Genomic DNA, 8,053 nt, shown 5'->3' with positions numbered 1-8,053 from the left:
AAAAACTGATATGTTCGTATACAAATGATGGTCCTCATGCTTCGTGTCTTAGTCAGCATTGTGGATCTAAACAGCAGTGACTAGTGTGTTTATATATATACGTAATTTTCTCATGTTTCGTTTCTTGGAGTTGTTTTGGAATTTCGCACAAAGCTACTCGAGGTCTATCTGTGCTAGCCGTCCCTAATTTAGCAGTGTAAGACTAGAGGGAAGGCAGCTAGTCATCACCACCCACCGCCAACTCTTGGGCTACTCTTTTACCAACGAAAAGTGGGATTGACCGTCATATTATAACGACCCCACGGCTGGGAGGGCGAGCATGTTTGGCGCGACTCGGGCGCGAACCCGCGACCCTCAGATTACGAAGCGCACGCCTTAACGCGCTAGGCCATCGTTTCTTGGAGAGTTTTGTGGATCTAAGCAGCAAACTACTGGTGTTTTTATGTCTAATTAATGGTATATTTCATTCTTTTTGTAGTTAGTTTCATTAAATTTATTAATTATAATGCTTAAAATACTTATTAATGACTTATTTGTCATAGTGACTCTTATGAAGGTTTTTGTTATTGGTTTAGGACTAATCTAAATATCCTGGCCAAATCTCATCAGATATTATCGAGATTATGGTCGAACATTGAGAGTGATGATAACTTATTTGTATTTAACATAATTTAATCATTGTAAGTTTACGGTTGTATTTATTTACAACATTAAGTATTTCTAGTCAATATGTTATACTGGATTACCTTTACTGAGAAAACAATTGTTACTTCATTGTAGATATGCATAGTTAGACGTACATAAATAGTGTAAAATATGTTTGAATTTCAATGGCTGTTATTTGTCAGCAGTAACTAAGAACTGTTATCAATAACAAGCGGAAATGAAACCCAGTAAAAGTGTCTGGTCATTACGTTAAGCAGCTGGAGGGTATCATTACACAGTGACCTACTGCAACACACTTGAAACTCAGACTAGTTAGCCTGTTCATTGAATTAGACGCGTGTCTGAAATGTAAATTAAACACAAGGGTTAACCTAATAATAACGAACCAAGTTTCAGTATACTGGGAAAAAAATTGCAATGTAGTGAAAAAAATAGGCTTAAACTTTGTTGATAAGAAAAGTTTACAGACGACTGATCATGGTGAATAACGTTGTTTAATTTTCATTTTACTGAAGTTAAAAACAATTATTTCTTCATTGAATAGCTTACCGTTCTTGACAGCCGTTCCCGCCTGGACAATTCAACTTCTTGTTTATGAAGATGCGAGTGACTTCGGGACGATTACATGTCATAAAAGGAAGAAGGGTAAGTTTTTAGGAAGTAGAATAATTAGTATAAGACGTAACAAGGGCCCGGTATGGCCAAGTGTGTTAAGGCGTTCGACTCGTAATCCGAGGGTCGCGGGTTCGAATCCCGGTCGCACCAAACATTCTAGCCCTTTCAGCCGTGGTGGCGTTATAATGTGACGGTCAATCCCACTTTTCGTTGGTAGAAGAGTAACACAAGAGTTGGCGGTGGGTGGTGATGACTAGCTGCCTTCCCTTTAGTCTTACACTGCTAAATTAGGGACGGCTAGCACAGATAGCCCTCGAGTAGCTTTGCACGAAATTCAAATCAAACAAACAAGACGTAACAAAAACAGAGAATGACTGAAGAAAGACTCCAACAACTTAATAAAGACTCTAAATGTAAGTTGTACGAAAAGAAATATTATTACAATTTATTATAGGAAAAGTTTGGTATAAATTTCGCGCAAACTGCCAACTCTTGAGTTATTCTTTTACCAACTAATAGTGGGATTAACCGTCACATTGTAACGCCTATACAACTGAAAGTACGAGCATGTTTGGTATGACAGAGATTTAAACCCTCGACCCTCGGATTACGAGTCTAGTGCCTTAACCGCCGGGCCTTATAGGAAAGGAGGACTGATCGTTATGGTTGATTATTTTAAATTTATATTATTCTAACAGTATAATATTTCAATTATTTTTCTCGATGTTTAGTAAGCGTAAGAAAAGGTGGAATTCGGTTACGAGTAAAGCCTGTTACTTGATCAACTCTCTCCAGAAATGTCGTGGATTGATCGTAAGTAAAATATAAATGACTATACAATTAATGTTTAATTCTTTAAATTATTAATAAAAGTTTGGTAGCACTTTAGTGATTGCTAACGTTGTCTTCTTTGCCAATAGATCACTCTCGTTTTCAGCTTTAACAATTACTTTCAACATTTTGTTAAGAATAGGAGTACATAATGTTTACCTAGTGCGTATCAAACAATGATTGAGCTATCCTTGAACTTGTTTGTTTAATCTAAGCAGAGACAACCTGACGATGTCAGTGGTAATTGACAGTCTCCTCAGCTGCCCTAGCACCTTCCCCTGTAGGCAAGTATGCGACATAGCTTCGTCAATAAGTACAAACCCAACAACAAAACTTGCTAAAAAAATCCAAAAGACTTGATCAAGATGGAATTTTCATCTAACCACGATCACCCGAAGACCTCGCATATCTGTATTCCCTCTGGAACTCTGAACCTCTGCCAGTGCGCCGTCCGTCATCAAGCAATGCTAACCTTTTTTTTTTTCAGAGTTTAACTGAAGAATGTAGTTATTTTCATTACTACTTTGTAAAACAAATAAACCCTGGAAAAAAAAAACATCCAAAATTCACACCATGCGTAGGATTGCGTCTAAAGAAATAATGAGGATTATCCACTTCGTGAAGGTACGAGTTAATTTCCGTCGAGTAGACGAGCAAATTCGCAATTGTGGTTGTTTCTTGGAATATTTTCATTTTTAAGACCGAAATTAATTTAAAAAATATTTCCGAGCTGCTCAGCCTACATATCAAGCCAGCTGCAGAAATTATTCCCCATATCCAAGCTCAAAATCTCTGGATGAACCAAACGACTTAAACTTCAAAGAAGAAAATACTGTCTTAATATCCGCGCTAAAACATATCTGACCATTGAACCGAAATAATCCTTAATTTGTTTAGTTTTGAATTTTGTGCAAAGCTACACGAGGGATATACGCACTAGCTTTTCATAATTTAGAAGTGGTAGACTAAAGAGTAGACCACTAATAAATACTACACACCTCCAACTCTTGGGCTACTCTTTTACCAAGGACCAGTGGACAGGAACTTAATGTCACTATGGAGGTGGAAGTGAGAGAAAGGATCATGTCATGTGTAATTAATATGCGTATGTAAATCATATGCAAATTGTAATAATTAAAAAAATAATTTATTAATCAGATTATTAATATGTAACTGATATGCAAATTAATATGTAAGTAATAATAATACATTGAAATGATCTTATGCTAATAATTCACTATAAAAAATAAGTTAGTTCTACTCTAAAGATCAAATATCAGATAATAATTATACATCTAGCTTGTTCTTTAGTGATACATTGCAACCTATCAGTATAGCTTCTAACAGTGTACTCCTGGAAAAGAAAAATACACCTATCGAAAACAATCAGGATTTTAATCGTTTTAGCTTCTAACAAATATGTTTGAACAAGTAATACGAGTCTCTATTTATATTGTCTTAAATAAAATCTTGTTTCATCATAGCTCATTATGTTTTAAACCGAAATCATGGACATATTTAAGTACAGACTTAAGAAGTATCACACATACTGAAACATTTCTTACCAAAACTTCAAGTTAAAAATACACCTTTATCTAAGATATATTAAGAATAACGTCTTGAAGATCACAAGAACAATACAAAATCTGTAAAATACTGATAAAAAAAACATATATTCTGTAATGAAAAACATTGTACTGTTAACGTAATGGATTTAAAAAATATGAAAAGAGAGAAAAATATATTTTTAGACCATATTTTAACACAAGAAAAACTATAAGAAATAGAGTTGAAAAATTAAAAATATTTTTTATTCTTATTACAATTATTTTGCAGTTATTATTTGTTTATAATCTTTAAACATAGAATGCATAGAAACTATTTTTGATAAACCTTGGACAAAGTTTTCCATTTCTAAGCTAAAGTGTTTTTAATGAATGTTTTGGTATGTGTGATACTTGTGAAGTTACGGATTTTGCATATCCAATGGAGGGCGGTATATCACTACCAAAAACCGGGTTTCGATACCGTGGTGGGCAGAACACAGATAGCCCATTGTAAACTTTGTGCTTAATTTAAAACAATCAATCAATTCGCTTACATACGTTGATGATATCACATCAGTTTTAAACAATATGGGATGAATAATGTGAGGGCCAAAATATTTTGCATCCGAAATTCCAACAAAACAGAGGTAGTCAAATTAGTTATTTATTTCAGATGTATAATCTGTTTTGTAGTGTTTCTAAATTAAGAAACTTTCTATGAGCAAATTAGTTTGAATCAGTTTGGGGAATGTCTCAAATATTTTGGTTATGGTGATTTGTTTTTTTGGTTAATCGCATGCTAGAACAGGAATATACCACATATATTATTACACATATATTATTACATATATATTATTACACTGGTCAGCAGTCAGTATTTTACAAACTCTGATGTTTGTAATTTTCCAGAATAAAATGTCAGTATATTTAATTCTTACAGCTTTGTTAATAAATGTTTCCATACCTGCGGGGTCCAGCATGGTCAAGTGTGTTAAGGCGTTCGTAATCCGAGGGTCGCGGGTTCGAATCCCGGTCGCACCAAACATGCTCGCCCCCCAACCGTGGGGGAGTTATAATGTGACGGTCAATCCCACTATTCGTTGGTAGAAGAGTAGCCCAAGAGTTGGCGGTTGGTGGTGATGACTAGCTGCCTTCCCTCTAGTCTTACACTGCTAAATTAGGTACGGCTAGCACAGATAGCCCTCGAGTAGTTTTATGCGAAATTCAAAAAACAAACAAACGAACCATACCTGCGATAGTTGCTAAGTCTATGATTATATTTGCATATAATAACGACTAGCGGGAATACCCCTCCATTGGAAGGATGAAATAAAAACTCCTTTACAACAAAGGATAGGAAATTGTACTTTTATTTCTTATCTAATACAATAACCAATACAAGTGTATTTAAAATGCATAAAGTTACCAATACTGTTTTTCAGAATTCTATGACTATGAAATTAAATTAGGAATTCACCCCAGTCATAACCTTCCTGGATCACTGTGTCAAGTTATTCTGATTTGGTAGGTTTTTATTTCAAAATTAGATATAAAATCAAATGGAGGTTCAACCCCTCATAACATTCCCCATGTCATTCTGTATCAATGAGTTAAGTTGGGTGCTATTTGATCAAGAAATGTTAGAACCTATAAGCAACGCATATCCAAACATACTGAAGTTAATTTACATTTAAGCTAGGATCCAACCTCCAAATCCTTCATGGACTTCCTCATATCATTCTATATCACTGTGTTTAGTTTGGTGCTAATTGATCAAGAAATGTGGAAATACACACGAAACAGGTAAATAACAAGTGCGAATAAACATACACAAATCTGTCTTTCTATATTTTATATACTTGATCAATACACATTGAGATATGATGAAACACAATTTTATTTACAAAAATATAAATGGAGATTCGTAATAGATGTTCAAATGTAGTTATTAGAAACTGGTATTTGTTGCTTGTAATAGATTACAAAAGATTCAAACACAATTTTCTGACATCTGATACGTAGTTGCATGTAATGTATTACAAAAGACTAAACACAATTTTCTGACATTCGATATTTAGTCTGAACAGAATAGAATTAAATACCTAAGAATGGGATTAATTTTCCGAATATTTCTAGTCTGATCTTGTCTGAACTTTTGTTGGGCACAGTTTAACCTTACAAAGCATTAAGCACAAAATGTTTGCTGTAAAGTATAATTAAATCAACAAAAATTGTACATGATCTTTTCGTTTATAACATTCTTCAACAATCGTGCATACTAAAATGAAATGAACAACGTGTAACATGGACATAAAGTAGGAATGTACAAATGTCGTACAGCAATCTGTTATTAACATAATGTTCCATTCTTGTGCTGTGAAATAAGTAAAAATAAGAAGTATTTGATTTCGTCTGACATACAACAGCACAGAACATTAATTCATAACTGATAAAAATGATTAATATATTCGAATAAAGTTCAAGTTAAATGAAAGATAATACATCACATGCCACTGTGATCTTGTTTCAAATTCTTAATATTAATGTGAAGAAAATATCTGTTTTAAATGACAAACAGTCTGTAAACTAATTTTCCTGAGTCTACAAACTGAAATGTTACACAATAAATTTTATAAAATAATATGCAGATATCATATAGTTTTTTCCATAAGTTTTTATATAGTTATGTTAAAGGTATCTAAAAAACATCAAAATAACATATACATCAGTTTTTTTTTACTTAATTATTAAAGACTTCATTTCTAGAATTAAAAATCTGTTAAATGTATCAGGTCATCTAATAAGTAATGTCCGAAAATGTAATACAGAAAGTACATCATCATTTCCGTCTTTGTTACACCATTTTTAGATTTAATCTCTGTTTACAAGTTTCACATGTAATATAATGGGGCGAGGGGTGGAAAATATAGCCTAATAAACAGTGTACTGGACTGTGAATCTGAGAGTTATCGATGACGGCTGTTGACTAGTTGCCGTTGTAGTCTATCAGTTTAAATCAGTAATTAGGGGTGCTCAATCCACAATGTGCGTGTCGCGGGTTCAAATCCCCGTCACCAAAATCCTCACTCTTTCAGCAGTTGGGTTATTATAATATTTGAGCCAATTCCACTATTCGTTGGTAAATGAGTTACCCTAAAGTTGGTAGTGAGTGGTATTAATTAGCTGTTTTCCCTCTAGTCTATCACTACTAAATTAGGGACCATTAGTTCAAATAGCCCTCGTGTTAGTTTGCGCCAAACCAAACCGATTAAATAAGAGACTGCTTGAAGCAGTTAGCCTTTTATTTAACATTGCGTCAGTTAAATCTCGACCCGGCATGGCCAAGTGTGTAAGGCGTGTGACTCTTAATCTGAGAGTCGCGGGTTCGCATCCCCATCGCGCCAAACATGCTCGCCCTTTCAGCCGTGGGAGCGTTATATTGTGATGGTTAATCCCACTATTCGTTGGTAAAAGAGTAGCCCAAGAATTGGCGGTGGGTGGTGATGACTAGCTGCCTTCCCACTAGTCTTACACTGCTAAATTAGGGACGGCTAGCACAGATAGCCCTCGAGTATCTTTGTGTAAATTTCAAAAAACAAACAAACGTTAAAGCTCATAAAAGAGGTCATACATTACGAAACACACGTTAGAGACAAATATTTACCACTGCTAATAAGCCTGTGTCAAACTACTTTACTGCGTGACGACTTCGGTTCATTAGAAATGAGGGGAATAAAACAAACTGACTGTATATAGGAATTATACAACATTGTCGTTTACCTTCTACGTATAAATATTAAATAGTATAAGAGTAGATTATTACACTATATTAAATGACCTATTTTCATAAAATTGATAAATGTACTTTTTCTTTATTTATTCGTGTAAAAGAAAACTCCTGACATATTTTTTTGTGACTGAGTCAAGCAACAAAGCTCTTGAATAGACCATTCAGTGATTTTTTTACGAGACACAACAATGATATATTATTGTTTAAAGTGCTAGAAAGTGTTAATGATAAACAAGTATTACATACAGGATTAGAGGTAATTATAAACCCAGCAGTTATTTCTGGTTCTGTGCAATAATACGAGATGTTGGGTTCTGTTTAAAACCTGTAGGATAATTGTAAATAATTATTATTTATTCTCCCTCGATGCTTTACTTTTATTAATGGTGAAGTATTTTTAATCTAGAGGTGCCTAACTTTTGTGAATTAGAAATAATCGTTTCTTGATGTACCTTACTTTCCCTACATTTATCCATTGTTAACTTCAATACAACAGCCGCGTGTTCGTCTTCTGGACTTATTGTTTGCCAAGTGAGTCGTGACTTATGTAGATTGATGATTGATCTATTTGGCGAGTGATACTGTTAAGTTAAACTGCAATGCG

General features: G+C 34.1%; 1 long non-coding RNA gene across 2 annotated transcripts; it reads left to right on the top strand.

Annotated features, from left to right (window-relative positions):
* The first annotated feature begins 1,011 nt into the window (after nucleotides 1-1,011).
* On the top strand, nucleotides 1,012-2,824 carry LOC143236528 (uncharacterized). Of its 2 annotated transcripts, none has more exons than XR_013019579.1 (3): nucleotides 1,012-1,311; nucleotides 2,013-2,094; nucleotides 2,331-2,824. It is a non-coding gene; the product is annotated as an uncharacterized LOC143236528 (long non-coding RNA). The 2 variants fall into 2 exon arrangements; XR_013019580.1 differs by having other exon boundaries at nucleotides 2,328-2,824.
* The last annotated feature ends 5,229 nt before the right edge of the window (nucleotides 2,825-8,053 follow it).

This window comes from Tachypleus tridentatus, chromosome 2, assembly GCF_004210375.1.
Source record: "Tachypleus tridentatus isolate NWPU-2018 chromosome 2, ASM421037v1, whole genome shotgun sequence".
NCBI lineage: Eukaryota > Metazoa > Arthropoda > Merostomata > Xiphosura > Limulidae > Tachypleus > Tachypleus tridentatus.
The sequence above is the reverse complement of the archived record's forward strand: the minus strand, read 5'-3'. Positions and strand labels throughout refer to the sequence as shown.